Genomic DNA, 23,600 nt, shown 5'->3' with positions numbered 1-23,600 from the left:
CACCGACTTGTTAGCTGGAGATGCGATTGGTACACCGCCCACGAATAATAGCTGGATGACAGCTATCCTTATCTACTCTAGTTTGTGGCTCAGTTAGTATGCCACCTTAGTTAGTTGAGTTTGGTTTGAGACCCACATATAGGGTTCTTCTATTTCTTTGTACTTGAGTTCTTTTGGCTTTCACAACTAAGAAGAGGAAAATTGTTTTCAGCCTCCACCTTTGTGAGTATTCCCCCATTGTGATTGTGAGAAAGCCTCAAGTGAGACTCCTTCCCTCTCTCCCACTATCTTCACATGGTATCAGAGCCTTGTTCGTGGTAAGGAGCTCAAGAAAGCAAACCAAGTTCGCAGTGTCCTGGTAAGAGGACAAGTGTTGCTTTCCTTTTTCGAGTTTGGGAGCAAATCTCTGCAGGTAGCACAGCCGGAAGTGCAAGAGTGCACTGTCTCAGATTGAGACGCCCTTCGCGGTGTGGCGAGAGGGCATTATATGTTGCGAGAGTGGGCGAAGCCCTTGGTGACTTTATTTTTCTGATTCGAGGTCATTTTGGGGCCCATTTTGGAGGCGGAAGTTCTCCGTAGGCACTCAGAAAAAGGCCCTGTTTTTGCTGTGCGACCACTACTCGGCTAGTCAGTGAAAAGTTGCCGCAGAAAATGCATCGTATGCCTGTGTGCAGAGATTTTGGGAGTTGCAGATTCATGCTTGTTGCCTGTTGATGCAAAATCGTCACTAGGAAGTGACTGTGTGGTAAAATACCACTTTCGTCAGTTCTGCAGATCTGCCCGTGTGAGGCAAAGACTGTGTTTTTGTAGTGACAGAATATTTTGTAGTGTTCTGAAATGGCATCTGATTCCCTTTCATAGATTGTCACTGAAAAGCTTGACAAGAACAACTTCCAGGCATGGAAGTTTAGAATGACGAATTTCTTGATGGGAAAAGGCTATTGGGAGTTCATTACAGGAAATGAAGAAGAACCTGTTCTTCCTAATGTTCCCAGTCAATAGGAAATGTAGGCATTCAAAGGATGGCATGAGAGAGCCAGGAAAGTTATGTACTAGCTGTCTATCAGTATTTCGGACTCCATGATTGTGCATATTCAGGATGCAAATACGCCAAAGGAGGCATGGGATACTTTGGCAAAAATGTATAGCACAAATACGCAAGCCAGGAAAATGCAACTCAAACAGGAGTTGCATAATGTGCAGAGAGAAAACATGAGCATCAATGACTACCACATGAAGGTGAAGAAAATTGCGGATGCACTTGCTTCTCGCCAGTGGATGATGACGATTTGGTTTCTGTGACCTTGAATGGTCTAGGAAAGGATTATGCACAGTTCCGGACATCCATTGCCGTCCGTGAAAACTTTCCTGATTTTGAGGAGTTGATTGCTCTTCTAATTTCTGAAGAGCAGAGAAATGGGGGTGCATCTTCTTCAGCAGGAAGTTCAAAAGAAACTGTCTTCTACTCAAATGCTGGCAGAGGTAGAGGCAGAGGTAGAGGAGGCCGATCTGCAGGCCATGGTAGAAATCAGAATATGCAGCAAACGCAAGAAAACCAGTCCTATGCAGGAGGACGTGGTAACTCTAGAGGCAGGGGGAGCCAAAGAGGCCGTGGTGGATGGCAGAGAAGCCAAAATGCAAACAGCAATGTTGAATGCTACTATTGTGGCAAAATGGGTCATATGGCTAAGGACTGTTATAAAAAGCAGAATGACATTATGAATGGAAAATTGCAGCAAGGCAATTATGCATCTTCTAGCAGGCAGGGTGATGACAGAAATGAGCATCTATTTATGGTGCAGCATATGACCAATTCTGTGACAACTGCAGAAGAACAAAATGATGTGTGGTATGTTGACTCAGGTGCATCAAACCACATGACAGGTCATGCAGAATGGATGCAAGATGCAAGGAAGATGGAAAAACCAGGATTTGTGGAGACTGGTGATGATACTGCACATCCTATTGTGCAGATTGGCAAAATTCCTTTGTCTATGCAGGATGGGAAAAAGAAATACTTGTCTGATGTATTTCATGTCCCGAACATCACCAAGAACCTGGTTTCTGTTGGTCAAATGGTTGAGCAGGGCTTGCAGGTTAGATTTAATCCTCATGGATGCTTTGTTGAGGATATGAAAAATAACGGTCGCTTGATAGCAAAAGGAAAGAAGAACGACAGGATGTTTACATTGGATGCAGACATGCCTGAATTGAGTGCAGCAATGTTTGCACATGGGACCGGTGTAGTTGCAAATATTGATATCTGGCACAAACGCATTGGTCATGTTAATATACAGCAACTAAAATCAATGCAAGCCCAGAATATTGTTGCAGGATTGCCTAAATTCAAGGTTGCAGAAATGCACAAGGTTTGTGAAGCCTGTCAATTTGGGAAACAGGCAAGGAAACCTTTTCCTAGGCATGTTCAAGAGAGTAAAAAGCCATTGGAATTAATCCACTCTGATGTGTGGACTACAAAAGCTGCATCTATTGGAGGCTGTCACTATTTTGTCACATTTATTGATGACTTCAGCAGAAAACTATGGGTGTATTTTATGAAAAAGAAAAGTGAAGTGTTTGGGCACTTCAAAGCTTTCAAAGCTATGGTTGAAAAAGAAACAGGCCTGCAAATAAAATGCCTAAGGTCAGATGGAGGGGGAGAGTACCTCTCAAATGAGTTTGCAAGGTTCTTGCAGGAGCATGGTATAAAGCAGCAATATTCATGCAGTCATACCCCACAACAAAATGGAATTGCAGAAAGGAAAAACAGGCATATTGGAGAGGTATCTCGGGCTATGCTAAATGAGAAAGATCTACCAGATTATTATTAGGCTGAAGCAGTTGCTACAGCAGTCTATATAATGAACAGGACTCCCACTGCAGCAATACATGGCATGATGCCAGAGGAGATGTATACTGGTAGGAAACCAGATATTTCTCATTTGAAGATTTTTGGTTGCATTGCCTATGTCCATGTGCCAGATGAGTTGAGGTCCAAGTTGGATCCAAAAGCTGAGAAGTGCATCTTTAATGGTTATTCTCTGCAGCAGAAAGGGTATAGATGCTATAACCCTTCTACACGCAAGTTCACAGTGAGCAGAGATGTTGTTTTTGATGAGATGAGCAGCTGGTATAAACCAGTAAATGTGATGATTGATGTAGATGCACAAAATGGTAATGCTGCACAGAATGCACAGCAGCAATCACAAAATATCAGTGGACCTGGAGTGTCCTCTACCAGTGGTTCACATACTTCGCCATGGACAGGCAGATTGAGATCAGGAGAATCCCCTCAAAGCAATGCAGAGAGTGGTATGCAGGTATCACGAAAAGGAAAAGAGAAGGTAGATCAGCCCATGTATGATGTGAATGCAGGTCACTCTTATGTGGATGGTGAATCCAGTGGCTCAGAGCAGAGCATTGATGATGAGTTGGGTATTCCTTCTGTTGTTACACCTGGAGTAAGGAAGACCAGGGATGTTTTGAGAGCACCTGGAAGTGAGCCTATTTTACGCAGGTCTACCAAGGTTAGGTATCCTGTGGATAGGCTGAAATATGATGGATTTACAGCCATTCACTATGCCTATATGGTCAAAGTGATATAGGAACCAGAACCCACTTCTTTTGAGCAAGCCATGGGAAATGAAAAATGGGAGAAAGCCATGGATGAAGAAATGGATGCCTTGGATGCTAATGCTACATGGGAATTGGTGCCTTTGCCTAAAGGCAAGAATGCAATTGGCTGTAAGTGGGTTTATAAGATCAAGCACAATGCAGATGGTTCTGTGAATAGATACAAGGCAAGATTAGTTGTCAAGGGGTATGCACAGACATATGGCATTGATTATGACGAAACTTTCAGCCCGGTTGCAAGGATGGCAACCGTAAGAGCAGTCATTGCTATGGCTGCATCAAAGGGATGGTCTTTACATCAGATGGATGTAAAGAATGCCTTCTTGCATGGTGATTTGCAAGAAGAGGTCTTTATGGAGCAGCCAGCAGGTTATGTTCATGCTGTTCATCCTGAGTTTGTTTGCAGGTTGAAGAAAGCCTTGTATGGCTTGAAGCAAGCACCTAGAGCATGGTCTAACAAGATAGGACAGTATCTTGTCACTATTGGCTTTCAGATTTCCAAGGCAGATTTCTCACTCTATGTGAGAAAAACAGAGAAAGGAATTATGCTGCTTGTCATTTATGTTGATGATTTGATCATCACAGGTGATAGTGATGAAGATATCCTTCATGTGAAAATGCTATTGAAGCAGAAGTTTGAGATGAAGGATTTGGGAGAGCTGCGTTATTTCTTGGGCATTGAGGTGATTAGATCACCAAGTGGGATACAGCTCTTGCAGAGGCAGTATGGATTGGACATGCTGTCCAAATATGGGATGACAGGCTGTAAGCCTATTTCAGTTCCTTTGGAGCAGAATGTGAAGCTGAGCGCAGATGCAGGTGAGCTTCTAGAAGACCCTACTATGTACAGATGCATAGCAGGAAGTTTGATTTACATGACTATTACCAGGCCAGATTTGAGCTATGCTGTTGGGTTGGTAAGTCAGTTTATGCAGGCTCCAAGGAAACCGCATTTGGATGCGGCTCGACGCATACTCAGGTATGTGAAGTCCACATTGCAGTATGGACTATTTTATGAGGCTGGGGTTCAGATACAGTTGCATGGATACACTGATGCTGATTGGGCTGGTAGCATTTCTGATAGACAATCTACCAGTGGATATGTGTTCTCTTTTGGGAGTGCTGCAGTCACTTGGAGCAGCAAGAAACAGCCTACAGTTGCCTTGTCGAGCACAGAGGCTGAGTACAGGGGTGCCGCCAATGGCTGCATGTGAGGTAGCTTGGTTGCATAAGCTACTCTATGATATGCATCAGTCTACAGATGGGCCGGTTGTCATTTATTGTGACAACATGAGCAGTATACACTTGGCAAAGAACCCAGTCTTTCATGCTAGAACAAAGCACAGTGAGGTGCATTATCACTATGTGCGGGAGAAGGTTTTACTAGGTCTTATTGATCTAGTTTATGTCAGCACAGAGGATCAGGTAGCTGACATATTCACGAAAGCATTGGGCGTAGAGAAGCTGCGCAAGTTCAGAGACCTGCTTGGTGTGCAGGAATTGGGATTGAGCTCGAGGGGGTGTGTTGAGATATCGAGCTCCACTTGTGATATGCCAGGGTGACCGTTGTGTATTTATGTCACCGACTTGTTAGCTGGAGATGCGGTTGGTACACCGCCCACGAATAATAGCTGGATGACAGCTATCCTTATCTACTCTAGTTTGTGGCTCAGTTAGTATGCCACCTTAGTTAGTTGAGTTTGGTTTGAGACCCACATATAGGGTTCTTCTATTTCTTTGTACTTGAGTTCTTTTGGCTTTCACAACTAAGAAGAGGAAAACTGTTTTCAGCCTCCACCTTTGTGAGTATTCCCCCATTGTGATTGTGAGAAAGCCTCAAGTGAGACTCCTTCCCTCTCTCCCACTATCTTCACACTGCTTCAGCCCAAAAATAATCTGGTAGATCTTTTTCATTTAGCATGGCCCGAGATACCTCTCCAATATGCCTGTTTTTCCTTTCTGCAATTTCATTTTGCTATGGGGTATGACTGCATGAATATTGCTTCTTTATGCCATGCTCCTGCAGGAACCTTGCAAACTCATTTGAGAGGTACTCTCCCCCTCCATCTGACCTTAGGCATTTATTTGCAGGCCTGTTTCTTTTTCAACCATAGCTTTAAAAGCTTTGAAGTGCCCAAACACTTCACTTTTCTTTTTCATAAAATACACCCAAAGTTTTCTGCTGATGTCATCAATAAATGTGACAAAATAGTGACAGCCTCCAATAGATGCAGCTTTAGTAGTCCACACATCAGAGTGGATTAATTCCAATGGCTTTTTACTCTCTTGAACATGCTTAGGAAATGGTTTCCTTGCCTGTTTTCCAAATTGACAGGCTTCACACACCTTATGAATTTCTGCAACCTTGAATTTATGCAATCCTGCAACAATATTTTGGGCCTGCATTGATTTAAGTCGCTGTACATTAACATGACCAATGCGTTTATGCTAGATATCAATATCTGCAACTACACTGGTCCCATGTGCAAACATTGCTGCACTCAATTCAGGCATGTCCGCATCCAGCGTAAACATCCTTCCTTTCTTCTTTCCTTTTGCTATCAAGCGACCATTATTTCTCATATCCTCCACAAAGCATCCATGAGGATTGAATCTGACCTGGAAGCCCTGCTCAACCATTTGACCAACAGAAACCAGGTTCTTGGTGATGTTCGGGACATGAAATACATCAGACAAGTATTTCTTTTTCCCATCCTACATAGACAAAGGAATTTTGCCAATCTGCACAATAGGATGTGCAGTATCATCACCAGTCTCCACAAATCTTGGTTTTTCCATTTTCCTTGCATCCTGCATCCATTCAGCATGACCTGTCATGTGATTTGATGCACCTGTGTCAACATACCACACATCATTGCTTTCTTTTGCACTTGTCATAGAATTTGTCATATGCTGTACCATAAACAAATGTTCATTTCTGTCATCACCCTGTCTACTAGAGGATGCATAATTGCCTTGCTGCAATTGTCCATTCATAATGTCATAATTTCTGCTTTTTGTAGTAGTCTTTAGCCATATGCCACATTTTACCACAGTAGTAGCATTCAACATTGCTGTTTGCATTTTGGCCTCTCTGCCATCCACCACACCCTCTTTGGCTCCCCCTGCCTCTAGAGTTACCACGTCCTCCTACATAGGATTGGTTTTCTTGAGTTTGCTGCATATTCTGATTTCTACCACGGCCTCCAGATCGGCCTCCTCTACCTCTACCTCTACGCCTTCCAGCATTTGAGTAGAAGACAGTTTCTTTTGAGGTTCCTCCTGAAGAAGATGCACCACCATTTCTCTGCTCTTCAGAAATTAGAAGAGCAATCAACTCCTCAAAATCAGGAAATTTTTCACGGACGGCAATGGATGTTCGGAACTGTGCATAATCCTTTCCTAGACCATTCAAGGTCACAGAAACTAAATCGTCATCATCCACTGGTGACCCAATGGAAGCAAGTGCATCCGCAATTTTCTTCACCTTCATGTGGTAGTCATTGATGCTCATATTTTCTCTCTGCACATTGTGCAGCTCCTGCTTGAGCTGCATTTTGTGCTGTACATTTTAGCCAAAGTATCCCATGCCACCTTTGGCGTACTTGCATCCTGAATATGCACAATCATTGAATCTGAAATACTGATAGACACCCAGTACATAACTTTTCTGGCTCTTTCCATCCTTTAAATTCCTACATTTTCTGTTGATTGGGAACATTAGGAAGAACTGGTTCTTCTTTATTTCTTGTAATGAACTCCCAGTAGCCTTTTCCCATAAGGAAATTCATCATTCTAAACTTCCATGCTTGGAAGTTGTTCTTGTCAAGCTTTTCAGTGACAATTTGTGAAAGAGAATCAGACGCCATTACAGAACTCTGCAAAATATTCTGTCACTGCAAAAAACACAGCTTCTGCCTCACAAGGTCAAATCTGCAAACCTGACGAAAGTGGTTTTTGACCACACAGTGACTTCCTCGTGACGATTTTGCATCAACAGGCAATAAGGATGATTCTGCAAGTCCCAATATCTCTGCGCACAGGCATACGATGCAATTTCTGCAGCAACTTTTCACCAACCTGTAGAACAGTGGTCGCACAGCAAAAACAGGGCCTTTTTCTGAGTGCCTGCGGAGAACTTCCGCCTCCAAAACACTTAACCAATGAAGAAGAAGAGACAGGGTGTAGCTCCAAGGAGTCCAACTCAGAGGATGAGGTGGAAGGAGTGGCCTTTGGTCTTTGTCTTGGTGAGGAGGAGTCAGGAAGGAACAAGGTGGTGGTGCAAGAAGATCTTGTAGAGACATTTTATGTGGAAGATGTGGAGCACACTAAATGATGCCAATGCAATGAAGAGCTTCTTGGTGATTCTCTATCAGGTAGTGAGAAGCTCCAGCACTTGGATATAGGGTATTCTGGGTACTTTCAAATTCGTATTCGGGAGGAAGATCAAAAGAAAACATCATTTGTCACACCTTGGGGAGTTTTTGCTTACAGAGTGATGCCTTTTGGGTTGACCAATGCACTAGCTACATTTCAAAGGTTCATGAGTCAAGTCTTGGAGCCTTGCTTGGGAAATTTCATAAGGGTGTTTTTGGATGATTTTTGCATTTATTCTTGGCGCATAGATCACATGGAGAAGTTAAAGATGGCCTTAGATAGGATTGATGAAGCAAAAGGGTGTCTAAATCCTAGCAAGTGTCATTTGGCTCAAACAAAAGTAGTCTTATTGGGGCATATTGTGTCTGAAGAAGGATTACAAATGGATCCTGACAAGGTTCATTCTAGGAAAGAGCAAGTACTATCAACGCTTTTGCGATGATTTCATAGATATAGTGCATCCCATGAACTTGTTGACAAGAAAAGGAGTTTCTTTCCAATGGGGTGTGAAGCAACAAGAGTCTTTCCAGCAACTTAAGGAGGCCATGAGTAAGGGCCCAATATTGAAGCCCCTGATTGGTCTCAAGTTTTTTATGTAAATCCAAGTGTATCTTTGCATTCAGTTAGTGCTGTATTGCTACAAAAAGGAGAGGCAGGTAGAATGCAACCCATCTATTATGCCAGCTGACAACTTATAGATGTGGAAACAAGGTATGAAGAAATGGAGCAGCAAGCTCTCTCTTTGGTGTTTTTAGTTAGAAAGTTTCGCTCCTATTTATTACCTCGACCATTTTTCTTCCTTACCTCTCAGTCTATATTAGCATATCTAGTTTGCAAGCCTAATCCTAGGGGGAGATTTGCAAAATGGTTGTCAGAGCTTCAAGAGTTCTCTTTCTCTTTTGTCACTGAAAATACCACTAGGTCCACTATGGTAGATTTGCTCACAGGACGAGAGGATCTAGGAGAAGAAAAGAAATGTAAGGAGAACATTAAAGATGAAAGAGATATACCACCAATAGCTTTTGTTTTATATTTTGATGGGGCTTTTAGTCCTTCATGCCAACAAGGAGCCGGGGGGATAGTCTTGATGAATCCTAAAGGTCAAGAGGACAAGAGCTTCCAGGTATCACAACTAATAATGTAGCTGAGTATAATGCTTTGATTCTTGGTTTGGAGGGTTGTCTTCAAAGTCAAGTTAAAGAATTGGAAGTAAGAGGAGATTTTCAGCTTATTATAAAGCAAATGCAAGGGGATTACAAGACAAGAAGTCCTCATTTAAAGGAGCTTAATCAAAAGGCTATGGCACTATGTAGTCAGTTTGATTTTTGCAAGTTTGTTCATATAAATAGAAAAGAAAATCAAAGGGCAGATGAGTTAGCTACTCAAGCCATTGTAGTACAAGACCGGGGGGTGGTTTCTTTGGTAGACACTGGGTAGACACTGGATGGCTAGAACTGCAAGATGTTCAGCAATATGTGGAAGAAGGCATGTTTCCTCGAGGGTTAACTCCACAACAGAAGTAGAGATTGGTAAGGGCTTGTCCCTATACTATTGTTGATGACATTCTTTATAAATTGGGAAAAGATAAGGTGCTCCATCGGGTGGTCCATCCCATGGAGACTAGGAGAATCCTAGAAATGTGTCATGAATGCTCTGGTCATTTTGCTTCAGCAAGCATAGCTAGGAGAATTATTAATGCAGGATACTTTTGGCCATGCCTCCATAAGGATGTATATGAATGGTGTCAAAGTTGTAAAGTATGCCAAAAGTTTGGAAGGTGACCATTGCTTCCTAGGCCCTTGAAGCCTATTCCAGCATATGGACCATTTGAGAGGTGGGGGTTAGACTTTGTGGGACCACTCCCTCGCTCATCTCAGGGCAAGCATTATTTATTAGTGGCCACAAATTATGCAACACAGTGGGCAGAGGCAAAGGCCATAGTCAATAGCAAGGCAAGCATAGTTGCAAAATTTCTCTTTGATCAAATTTGTTCATGCTTTGGTTGTCCTTTGGAAATTCTCACTGATGGAGGAACCTCCTTTAGAAATGAACTAATTGAAGATGTGGTACATAAGCTAAAGATAAATCATAGCATGACCACACCATACTATCCCCAATGTAATGGCTTGGTTGAGAAAACAAATGGATTGTTGTGCAATTCAATGGGAAAGCTTGTTGACACCAAGAAAAAGCATTGGGATAGGCACTTGGTAGAAGTTTTATGGGCTTACAGAACCACATGAAAGCTAGCTATTGGGTTTACATCATTCCAACTAGTGTATGGAATAGAGGCCATTTTACCCATTGAATTGGAGATACATAGTCTTTGCACAGCTGTTGCAAGAATACAAGGATAGGAGGATGCCTATGCTCAACGCTTGGTACAGAAGCCTTGGATGAATGCAGATTACAGGCCTTACAAAACTTGGAATCTTCTCAAAAAAGGCGCAAGTCCCGTTTTGACACCAAATTACGCAAAAAGAAAGATATTGCAGAAGGAGATTTGGTAATGAGATTTGATAGCCATCTAGACAAGCGGCTAGACAAAAAGTTTATCGATCGATGGGAGGGACCATATCGAGTCAAAAAGAAGTTCATGAATGGAACCTATCAGCTTGAGGATGTTGATGGCATGGTGATATCCGGATGCACCAATGAGTATCGCCTTAAATTCTTCTATGCTCAACCACATTGAGGGCTAGCAGACCCTCTCTACTAGAGAGGACTTGCTAGGGGGGGAAAGATGTGATGCCAAAAATTGATATTTTTAATTTGGCATTGGTATTGTTTTTTTTCTATGTTTGATAAGAGTTTGAGTATCAAGTGATAGCCTAGTGTCTCTCACTTATTTCTATTTTCTATGATATTGTATGGGATTGAGAGGATGAGTGGAATGGCTCAGTGTAAATACCATAGGTATGAATTATAAATGCCTTGGTATGGGGTGAGAGTTATTTGTGCATTGGATATTATGGAGTTTTTAGAGAATAGGAAGAGTGAGTCATATAAAGAGGTGGGATCATGTCCATGTGTTCCAATAATATAAGAGAGGCCACATGCCAAGCATGTGGAAGGCATGTGGAGGAGTGTGAAGTCAAGAGGAATCCTTCTAGAGCTCCTATGTGGAATAAGGAGGATGTGGACATGTGGAAAAGAGAGGGTCCCTATGGGCTCCATGTGAGGAGACTCTTGACTTTCTCAATATTTTAAGAGTCTTGAGCATCTTGTGATGGGACACATGGCAAGAGTAGCCAAAAAGGACATGGATGGTGACATACGTGCTTATGTGATTGATGGGGAAAGGAATCTACAAGCAGCAATTGTAAATGGGTGAAGGAGGGTGAAAAAATCTCGATAAAAGGAGCCCTCCTCTCCCTTGTTCATCAATCTCTTCCACCATTATGCCTCATGTTGTTGTAGCTCTAGTTTCCCCAAGCCTCTTCCATGAGCCTTCTCTCCCTCTTCTAGATACTCTCTTATGTAGACTCTTGAGTCCTTCTCTCTCTAGTTTATTCTCTCTCTATGAGTAGCCTTGGAGCTTCCGCTCCCTCTTGTATGTATGAAACCTCTTCTTCACCCTTGTGTTTGTAGTGTTGGAGTGGATTCTCACTCTATTGGTAATGAAGGTCACTACAGATTCTCTCTCTCTTGAGTGTCTCTTTACTTTTCTTTCTTTCAAAGCCTTAAAAGTTCTTTCTATTTGGCTGCTCACTGTGCACACATGGTCCATCTGTTTTCTGAGCCACCATGCAAACTTCTTTCCCTTTTCTAGGCAAAATCTATGAGGGGTGGATCGTTGATGAAGGTGGAGTCTTGAGGGAGCATCCTGCTCAGGCGAAATTAGCATGGGTGGAGGGCAGTTTTCATGACAGTTTGACCCCCTGTTAGTATTTTGCTCATAACTTTCTGCTCGATAGTCCGATTTTAATGAAATTTATATCAACACGAAGCTCTCTTTGAGGCACATGTTTGTATGTGATCATATCTTGAATCAAATACTTGCACAAAAAGTTATGTGTCTCTGTGTTTGATAGTCTGTTTTCATGACAGTTTTTACCCCCTTCCAGTAAACTATCCATATCTCTTCAATTGTCTATCTCTTTTCAATGAAACTTATATCAGCACGAAGCCCATATTAAGGCACATCTTTTGTGTGCTTTAATCTTTGATATCATGTCTCTACTAAAAGTTATAGGCCTCTATATCTAATGATAGTTTGTAGAGTGTTTTGAGCTAGGTATAAAGGTGTCTATGAAGGAGGTGCAATGTTTCCTCAGAATCTACCCATCCGACCTAGTCAGCCCCTTCAAACTCCTTGATATATATTAGTTCATGTCATGTTGAGCCACAAGATCTTCTTTCAACAACGTATCACTCTTCTCTTTGGCGCAGACCAGCTCGCTGAGAGTATGGCCTCTGCTGATCCTTTCCTTCTCCCTATGCTTGATTACAACATCACTTGGGATGTTACCATCTTCATTCTCATATGAGGGAGGAAAGTATGGTGTGGTATCTTGGCATAGAAGCTTCTTTCTAATGTCCCATTCTCAATGATAAATATCTTTGTCAATCAGTTCGAAAGCAGCAAGAAGTGAAGAGGTGCACGAAGTTTATTACCCCCAAATTCATGTCAAAATAGTCACTGAAAAGCTTGACAAGGACAACTTCTCAGCATGGAAGTTTAGAATGACGAATTTCCTTAAGGGAAAAGTCTATTGGGAGTTCATTATTGGAGCTGAACAAGAACCAGTTATTCCTAATGCTCCCAATCAATAGGAGTTGCAGGCATTTAAAGGATGGCATGAGAGAGCTAGAAAAGTTATATATAGGCTGTCTATCAGTATTTCAGATTCTATTATTGCGCATATTTAGGATGCAAGCATGTCGAAGGAGGCATGGGATACTTTGACAAAATGTATAGCACAAATATTGAAGCCAAGAAAATGCAGCTCAAGCAAGAGTTGATTATGTGCAGAGAGAAAATATGAGCATCAATGACTACCACATGAAGGTGAAGAAGATTGCAGATGCACTTGCTTCAATCAGGTCACCAGTGGAAGATGATGATTTAGTTTCTGTGACCTTGAATGGAAAAGGATTATGCACAGTTCCGGACATCCATTGCCATCCATGAGAATTTTCTTGATTTTGGGGAGTTGATTGCTCTTCTAATTTTTGAAGAGCAAAGAAATGGTGGTGCATCTTCTTTAGGAGGAACTTCAAAAGAAACTGTCTTCTACTCAAATGTTGGAAGAGGTAGAGGCAGAGGTAGAGCAGGCCGATTTGGAGGCCATGGCAAAAATCATAATATGTAGCAAATTCAAGAAAACCAGTCCTATGGAGGAGGACATGGTAACTTTAGAGGTAGGGGGAGCCAAAGAGGTCGTGGTGGATGGCAGAGAGGCCAAAATGCAAACATCAATGTTGAATGCTACTACTGTGGTAAAATGGGTCATATGGTTAAAGACTGCTATAAAAAGCAAAATGACATCATGATTACAAAATTGCAGCAAGTCAATTATGCATCCTCTAGTAAACAGGGTGATGACAGAAATGAGCATTTGTTTATGGTGCAGCACATGACCAATTCTGTGACAAGTGTAAAAAAAAGCAATGATGTGTGGTATGTTGACTCAGGTGCATCAATCCACATGACAGGTCATGCAGAATGGATGCACGATGCAAGGAAAATGAAAAGACTAGGATTTGTGGAGACTGGTGATGATACTGCACATCCTATTGTACAGATTGGTAAAATTCCTTTGTCTATGCAGGATGGGAAAAAGAAATACTTGTTTGATGTATTTTAGGTCCCGAATATCACCAAGAATCTAGTTTCTATTGGTCAAATGTTGAGCAAGGCTTGCAGGTCAGATTTAATGCTCATGGATGCTTTGTTGAGGATATGAAAAATAAAGGTCGCTTGATAGGAAAAGGGAAGAAGGGTAGGATGTTTATGTTGGATGCGGAGATGCCTGAATTGAGTGCAGCAATGTTTGCACATGGGACTGGTGGTAGCTGAGTTTGGTTTGAGACCCACATATAGGGTTCACCTATTCTTTTGTACTGAGAGAGAGTTCTTTTGGCTTTCACAACTAAGAAGAGGAAAACTATTTTCAGCCTCCACCTTTGTGTATATTCCCCCATTGTGTATGTGAGAAAGCTACAGGTGATACTCCTTACTTCTCTCCCACTCTCTTCACAAAAAGCCCCATCTCCAAGAAGAAGAACTCCCCTCCTTGCTGCTCATGGTCCTAGCTACTGAGAGTGCTCTTAATGGAAGACAAATGGAAAAGGGTGAGAGAGAGAGAGTTAGAAGATAGCCACACATGTTTTGGTGTGTGTAAAACACCCTAATCTTCTATGTCATCCATATGTATATGTATTTGAGTATTGTACATAGCTGGGGTTAAGGCACAGTGGCCTTTAACCCCCACAACCTCCCACTTAAAGGCCAATATGTCTTTAAGGGAGAATAGCCGGTGAGCATAGTATCCAATGCCCATCAGTACATGATAATACTCAAACCATTGACTAGATAGACTCTTCGTGAGCATATCTGCAAGGTTATCATCTGGATGAACCTTGACAAGCTATATGCACTTGTCCTCAAGTACCTCCCTGCTGAAATGGTACGTGACCTCAAAGTGTTTGGTCTTTGCATGAAAGACCAGATTCCGTGCTAGCTCAATCGTAGTCATGGAATCACTATGCAATGTTGATACACTTGTATGAATCCTCAAGACTCCCGCTAGTCGATCAAGCCATATAGCTAATTGGCCTCTATGGTGGTAGACAAAGCAATGCACTTCTATGTGCGAGACATCCACGACAGTGCACCACCTGTAAAGGTGAACACATAACCAGAAGTGGATCTCCTACTATCCACATGCCCTACATAGTCTAAATCTGTGTACTCAAGTACACGCATCTCTCATCTCCGCCAAAGTAGATGCAAATCTCCTTGGTACCCTTCATGTACTTCATGATGCACTTAATTGTCTTACAATGATTCTTTCATAGATTAACAATGTCTCGTGCCTTGCATTGCTCTCACAAGGAGCAACTTGGAGTGGAGGTTGCATCCGCATCTCTTCAACATCTCCATGAAACATGAGTTATTGTCGAGACCTACACATTTTTGGCACCGCTACTGGGGAGTGGAGGTATGCTTTTGCATTGCACTTGTCTTCCTTTGTTATCTACCCACCATTGCACAAGGCTTCAAGCTTAACTTGGAGCTTTGTTAGTGGAGTTGTAGGAGAGGAAAGGGTGAAGAAGTGAGTGTTTTGGATGGAAAAGTTAGGAAAGCTATCAATTTTTGTTGGAAAGTGTCTTTGATCATTTGAAGCTTGTTTTTCATGCTTTCTAGTGTTTGAGTTGATAGGAACTTAGTTTGTAAGATTGCTAAGGAGTGTATGAGGTCCAAATACACAAAAAACAACAAAAAATGATGATTCTTTTTGAATTTTGAAGTGGTTTTGTGTGATAAAACTCAACCCTCAAGACATCTTGCATTTTGGCTTGCAAAAGTTGTTTTTCTTCCAAGTTTTTTTTCATTGAGTAGGTATACTAGGTAGTGTAGCAACCCCCCTAGCATAAAAAAACCAGAACAAAAACTCAAAATCCCCCAAAAATCACTAAAAACCAATCGGCAACGTAGTGTTTCATTATCCCCACGGGTCGATGCATTAGAGCTATCCCATCGATCGATGCTGTAAGTGTATCTCGTCGGTCACTCATTAACCTGATGCATTAGCCGTATCCTACCAACCTAACTTCTAACCACAGCCTAACCCATGGCCTAATAGCCATTGGCCAGAAGTTAATTATCCCAATGACCTGATAGCCGTTGATCCATTGCCATAGCGTTATTCCCGCGACCATTTCTATATCGTTATTTCATCGATCGGTGTGGTAAGCTGACCCCCACATCTGTGGCCATATTCGTATCCCACCGATCTAATTATTTTGCCGATCGGCTCGATAAGATCATCCCCACGGCTGCTGCTATAATTATTCCACAAACCCAGTTATCCCTTCGACCACCGCGCTAATTGTTTATCCCCACGCTCATCGCTATAATTATTCCACAGACCAAGGGTAGGTGATGGGCCTAAGCAGGTGCTCATCCAAGATGGTTCTGATGAGGAGACATCCACCCTCGCCACCTCCTCTACCTATGAACGTGCATCCACCCAAGGTGACCTTGAGGTACCTCTGAGCTTAGAGATAAACAAGTCAGTGTAGGACCAAGGCCTAGCACCCTCGCCCTCCTTTAAGGAGACCTATCTTGACCCGGTCCTAGAAAAGCAATACATGATAGAGGCTCAAAACTTGGTACGGGGCTGCCAAGAATCAACTCAAGGCAAGCAGAGGGTCAGATACTATCTATCTAGCCCACCTAATGGGACACCGATGGGAAAAATCACTCAAGGTGCTAGAAAAGGTGTAAGAAGAGGAACATTTCAGCTTTAATCAGTCGAAAGCTCCGGATCTGATGCAGAAAATGTTCCACAGAGACCTAGTGCTGCAAAAGCTACAGGAGGAAGGAGTCCTTCACGGTTTTGAGGACCTCTATCAATGGAAGGAGAGTCTTCACAAGAACCCCACAATAGCATCGGATTGGATATGTTCCTATCGACAAAGGTAAAAATGCCGATCGCCGGGGGGGGTCACTATGTATAAACCCTCTATATCATGTGCGTTCAAGGCCTATATTTAAAATCCCTTATTTGTAAAAGATTTTGTTAATAAAACGTACCCCTTTTCTATACAAATCTGTAAATTTTTTCCAAAATTATTTTAAATAGTCCCTTATGTATATTTATTTTTGTAAATTTTAGAAATAAAAAATATCCTTCTATTGAACTCACGTGATAGGGTTACATATGATGAGTGACCCCCCCGAGGCCGATCGCCTCCTTGCCAAGAGGAAATTCCATCCTTTGGCGTGACCTATCCAATTGGATGAACATACCACTCTCTCCCCCAGGCCTTGCCAACCCTAAGGCCAAACAATCATTGCCAAAAAAGAGGTAGAATTTACCCAAGGTTCCCATCAATAAGCTAGGCCAATACTTAGAGGGCGATGGCACGAACACAGCTATCCCCATAATCTATTGACACCAAAAGGTTGATGCCATCTTCGATGGGGGGGTGGGAGTGAGTGTCTGTACCAAGGAATGCTGGGTAAATTGGGGAAATTTTGCACTTGAACAAACCCATTTGTATTGAAGTTGGCCGATGGCAGAACTGTAGAACTCTTGGGAGCCCTTACTATCATAAACATTAAGGTATTCGTATTCACATACCTCATCAGGTTCGTAGTCATGGACTTTACTCAGCAATCGAGATACGAGGCTATCCTAGGCAGACCCTTCTTACAAATGTTTGGGCTCATACACCAGTGGCATACTGACATCTATTTGTGGCATGAGGAAGAAATAATGCGAGTGGACTTGCACACCTACAAGGCCCACCCATTGTCAAGACACCTTTTTGCCATAGAATCTGAGACAACCACCCGAACCACATCCTTGAAGCTATTCCAACCCTGTGACAGGGAAGAGGATGAAAAGGAGTCTGATGAATTCTTGTATACACCTCTTCCTGAACATGAATTCTCTCAGAATTGGATGCACATCTTAGCCAACATAGATGTCTAAGAGAGAATAGGGTTCTAGATCACCACCCCAAAGCTCGAGGGTCTAACTTGGGTGGTTCCCCTTAGAATGTTTAACATGGTCAAACCCCGAGAGATAAGCAAGGGAATAGTAAGGGTCAAATCATATCTCCACTGGTTATCATACATAGGTGCCACGACCACTCACCATGAGTTCTCCTCTAATTGCGAAACCAGGGTGAGTAAGATAACCTCCCCCGTCAGCTCTATAAGTGCAATGAAAGAGCCCCCTTCAGGTTCAAAACTCCTTGTATCCAAAAGCTTGGCTAAGACCAAAAGGACCACTTCTCTGACAAAAATAGAGGAGGAGGTTTAAGAAAAGAAAGACCTACGACAGGTACCATCCCACTATAAGGCCTATGCAATCTAGGATCACAAGATCTTATACTAAGAGGCCAAGAGATCTCGGGAAGACGGGTGCTCCCAAGGGTACGACAGGCCAACCCCGGTCAAGGAGGTAAACCTAGCTCCGAAAGGGTAGGACCCTCAACCCATATTAGTCACCAATGATATCACCCCCAATAAGTAGTGCAACACATGATCCCCATGCTAGATGATGCCAGACTAGTACGTCAATGCCCCTACCCTATTAATCCCAAGGATGCACTCATAGTGATGGAGGAAATCGAAAAACTCATAGATGCGGTATTCATCTATGAGATTGAGCATATGGATTGGGTGTCACCCATCGTGATAGTCTTGAAGAAAAATGGAAAATTTAGAGTATGTGTGGATTCGAAAAAGGTTAAAACTGCCATTAGATGTGACCATTGCCCTTGCCATTCACGAAACATGTTCTAGAAAGGGTAGCTGGAAAGGAAGCCTATTGCTTCCTAGAAGAATTTTTGGGTTACAACCAAGTGTCTATCGCCCCACAAGATCAACATAAAATAGCCTTTGCAACTGAGTGGGGTGTGTATGTGGCTACGGTAATGCTATTCAGATTAACCAGTGCCCTTGCCACCTTCCAACGGATGATGATCACAGTATTCAAAGAGAATTTGAGAGACTTCATGGAAGTCTTCTTGAATGACATATGCACGAAATCGACATGGGATGATCACTTGAAATACCTCAGGCTCATCCTCGAGAAGTACCACTGATACCACATATCCTTGAACCCTCTTAAGTGCCAATTCTAGGTCAAACATGGTGTAATCCTTGGCCACATAGTGTCCCAAGATGGAATCTCTATGGACCACAACAAAATCAAACTCAGCTTGAAGATAACACCCCCCACCAATGCCAAGGAAATACAATGATTTATTGGCCACACAGGCTGGCATAGAAGGTTCATTTTGTTCTACGCGAGCATAGCCCACCCATTATACAAACTGCTAGTATCCTTTGAGTGAACCGAGGAATGCTAAAAATTCTTTGAAGCCCTCAAACTAGCCCTAGACACTGCACCGGTTTTGAGAGCACTTATATTCCATGTCCATATTGATGCCTCCAACTTTGCTATCGGGTGTGTGTTAGCCCAACAAGGGGAGCATAACTTGGACTACCTGGTGTACTTTGCTAGACACCAACTAAATGAGGCCAAGGTTAACTACAACCCAACCAAGAGGGAAGGTGTGGCCATGGTCTATGCAGTCAAGAAGTTCAGGCACTACTTGTTAGCTAACAAGTTCGTCTTCTTTGTGGACCACCAAGCATTATTATACTTGATCAATAAGCCATGCATGACTAGACACATCACCATGTGGATGCTAATCCTCTTGGAGTTCGACTTCACAATTGCTGTACGTAAAGGGAAAACCCATGTGCTAGCCAACCACCTATCAAGAATCCCAAATGGTGAAGCCCCAATGGGAATCAAAGATGACCTCCCTGATGCTTCTCTCTTCTTCCTTGACATCATGCCTGGATGGGCTGCTAAAATCGGTCACTACCTGGCCAATGGCCTACCCATCAAGGGTGGCTATTCATTCCATCCTACACTACACTGGTGCACCCCACCCATTCCTATCTCCCACCCACCTTCCCACTCCAAACTTTCCCCCTCTTTTCCCTTCCCCCTCTCTACATAGATAGTATCCTGCTAGTTGTTGCTATACCATTACCTCGCCAACCGCTGCCATTGACATATTAGGCCGATCATCACCATCTTATATCCCGCTGATCGTTTCCATCGACATATCCCATGGATCATTGCCATTGAAATATCACATCGGTTGTCACCATCCCGTATCCTGCTAACCACTACCATAGACATATTCCATTTGACCATCACCATCCAAGAATCCCACTGGTTGTCGCCATCCCGTACCCTGCCGACCATCACCATCTCATACCCCACCGACCGTTGCCATTAAAGAATCCCACCAGTCTCGTCGCCATCCCATACCCCACGGAGGGTTGCCATTCAGAATCTGCCAAGCATCGCCATCTTGTACCCGGTGTGTGAAGATTTTTGAAAACCTCAAACTTGTCTTGTACATATGAACATGTGTGATGTTCAACCTGTGTGTGTGTTTGCTGGTTCTCAATCAGATTTTGTGTAAGTAGCTTTCGAGCACTTCATGGTATCCAGGGTCGAGATTGTGTTCATCATATGTGGATGGTTAGTGGGCGATTAGATGCTAAATGCCGGTGACATGCAATTGTGTGCACATAGTCAATGAATATGTGCTTAAGTGCCTTGGTATAAAGTTTGAAGGGAAGGGTGAAGAGTGGTGAAAGAAGAAAAAGCATGACGTGGCTAATTTACAAGGAAAGAAGCCATGCATGCAGAAGGGAAGCTCCTCGTCGACAAGTTGGCAAGAAGATGGAGGTGGTAGCTTGCAGGAGGATTCTGAAAGGAGTACGTTGGCACTCAGGAGGATGGACACACGGATGGAGGGAGATCTGGTTTAGAAGCTTCACGTGAAGGAGAGGCTCTTCTGGATGAAGGCAACAGCTAGAAGGAGCTCAGAAGGAGCTTGAAGACCAGACGAGCTGGGTGATCACAAGGAGGGAGGCTGCAGTGATGGAAAGAGAGCACCGAGGGAGAGGAGAATGAGTAGGAGGAGCTCATGGTTGGATCGGGGCCGAGAGCTTCTAAAAAGGAATCGCACTACTATAGGAGGGTCATTGGAAAAAACATATGTGGCAGGGGGGAGATCCCTCAGAGCACCTAGGAGAATACGTGAGATTTGTAAGCTCTATGAGTTGGAGACAGAGTGTGGGCTCTGTGGTGAGCAGGAGAGGCTAGTAGAAAATGCAGAGAACCGTGAGGGATGTTGGGATATCTCAAGGTGTATGCCTCAGGCACACCTTGCTTTCTATGTGTGAGTGCTAGAGGCACAGTTAGGTGCCCATAAGCACACTTAGGTGGTGGAAAGCCACATAGGATGATTGAGAGAATCTAGAAGCAGATTGAGGAGATGATTGTGGAGCTTTGAAGTCATCAGTGATGTCAGTGAGCATGTAAGAGGTGCCTACATAAGGACCTCACTCTTCTTCATTCTATAATGCAAGTATTCTAAGTTTGTGTCCACTCTACTCTTTCCTTTTAGTTTACCAACATGGTATCAGAGCCATTTGATCCCCCTTGATCCATTTCTGCCACATCATCATCTTCTTCTCCATCTTCTTCTTCACCATCTCTTCCTCTTCTTCCCAAAATTTTGCTTAAGCTTTTTCTCCTCCGTTTCTCTACCATTCTCCATGCCCTTCTTGCTAGAGATCCACCTCAAAGGGGCAAATCTCTGGCTGCAAGGAATTGACAAACCTTTGCTTCTGCTCGTCGCCATTTCATGCAGTTCATCGATCCTTCTACCTGCATTTTCTCTCAACATACTCCATGCTTCTCTAATTCCTTTCAGAGGGAGTTTGTCCATACCTAGAGCTATCTTGTGCTGAAATTTGAGCAGCAATGGCTGCATATTCAAGCTGAAAAATAGAGAAAAACTAGTCAAAAATGGAGAGACAAGCTATGGCACCCTGACGTGTTTTTGTGCCCTTCCTTCTCAGTGGATCTTCTGTGGTATATAAGCTCTCTTTTGCCTCAAAAACCCCCTTTTCCCTTGCTCTGAAGAGTGAGATACAAGCCCTCCAAGTTTAGTCTTTTGATTTTGACAGTTTTGACAAGTTTTTGAAGATGATGCTACATAAAATGCTACTCTAGCATTTTTGAGTTTTGGAAGTTTTCAATAACATTAGTACAACTGTGGCTTCCGCTTTGCTTTGAGTTGATATACCTGGTTTTGATTGGAAAGCTTTCATTTTAGCCACCTCTATGAAGCATGTAAGAAAAAGCATCATTGATTAAATTTTGGTCACTAGTCTTTGCTATATTGAATGCTTATATTTGGAAGCCTTTCAGTTGTTATTCTAGCCTTGTAAGAGAGAAGACACTGCCCAATACCTGGGTTAGACCCTCTCATGGCTACCATATTGAATATAGATAAGTTCAATGGAAAGGGCTTCCACACATGGCAGATGAAGGTGAAATTTGCATTGATGAGGGAAAACCTTTGGGGACTTGTCAAACCAACTTCAACTTCTTCTTCTACAGCCTCCAATGCTGAAGAATCCTCAACTCTGACATGCTCGACAAGGGATCCTGCTAGAGAGGAGAAAGCATATGGTATCATTGCTCTTGCTTTAGGAGATGATTATATTCATCACATCTCTAACTTAGAGTCTCCTTCAGAAGCTTGGCAAAAGCTTGACATGATTTTTGGTGCTAGCTCTCACATCTCTAAATTATCACTTAAAATCTCTTTCTTTGAATTGAAGGTGGTTAGTGGCACTCCTTTGGCAGCCCATGTCAATTACATGCAAAGTCTTATGACTCAACTTGCTTCTATCAACTCTCCTATCACTACAGATGATGCTATGGCAGTGTTTCTTAAGAGTATGCCTGAAGATTATGATCATATTGTTACCACTTTGAAAAATCTTCCTAATCCTAATCTTGAAGGTATTATCTCTGCTCTCCAAGAAGAAGAAAGGCACATGGAGCTCAGGAAAGGCAATGACACAGCTTATGCTGTAAAAATCCAGAAGGGCAAGTTTACACCTTGCAATCATTGTGGAAAGACAAATCACCTTTCAAAGGATTGCTTCAAAATCAATCCATGCAAACACTGGCAAAAACAATCATCATGAGAAGTTTTGTAGAGCCAAAAAAGAAGCAACTTCAAAGACAGAAAATGCCAATCTACTTCTTTCAGTTGATGTGCCTCCACAAGATGAGGCATCCTTTGAAGATTATGCATTTTAAATCATCTCTATGTATGCTCCAGATCTCTCTTGTTTTGAGTCAAGGTACTCAGCCTGGATAGTCCTCCAAAATGAATGAAATAAACTATTGTGTTTTGTAAACACCTCCAGTCACCTTATGATGTAGGCCATGTGTATGTGTTTTGCTCCATGGTACCTCTTGTAGACATTGTGTGAATGTACATGCAGGGGAGATAACCATTGGAAGGTCCTTTTGTATCCCTTTTTGTTTAACTTACACCCATGCGAACCCTTGCTAGCTTGAGATCCTAGCCATTGATAGATCCATGACCACCATGAGATGGCATGAGACACCTTGTGCTAGCTGTATCCTTGACATAGCCTGAGGCATTCCCTTGAGGAGGGGTTTGTTGGGATATCTCAAGGTTTATGCCTCAAGCACACCTTGGTTTCTATGTGTGAGTGCTAGAGGCACAATTAGGTGCCCATAAGCACAGTTAGGTGGTGGAAAGCCACATAGGATGATTGAGAGAATCTAGGAGCAGATTGAGGAGCTGATTGTGGAGCTCTGAAGTCATCAGTGATGTCAGTGAGCATGTAAGAGGTGCCTAAATAAGGACCTCACTCTTCTTCATTCTATAATGCAAGTATTTTGAGTTTGTGTCCACTCTACTCTTTCCTTTTAGTTTACCAACAAGCGATGGGGGTCTCTTGTTCTGTGCACTGGAGTATC

The sequence above is a fragment of the Dipteris shenzhenensis genome, chromosome 24, assembly GCF_047967505.1.
Source record: "Dipteris shenzhenensis isolate YYH24624 ecotype China chromosome 24, Dip_SZ_1.0, whole genome shotgun sequence".
Taxonomy (NCBI): domain Eukaryota; kingdom Viridiplantae; phylum Streptophyta; class Polypodiopsida; order Gleicheniales; family Dipteridaceae; genus Dipteris; species Dipteris shenzhenensis.
Note: the sequence above shows the minus strand (reverse complement) of the source record.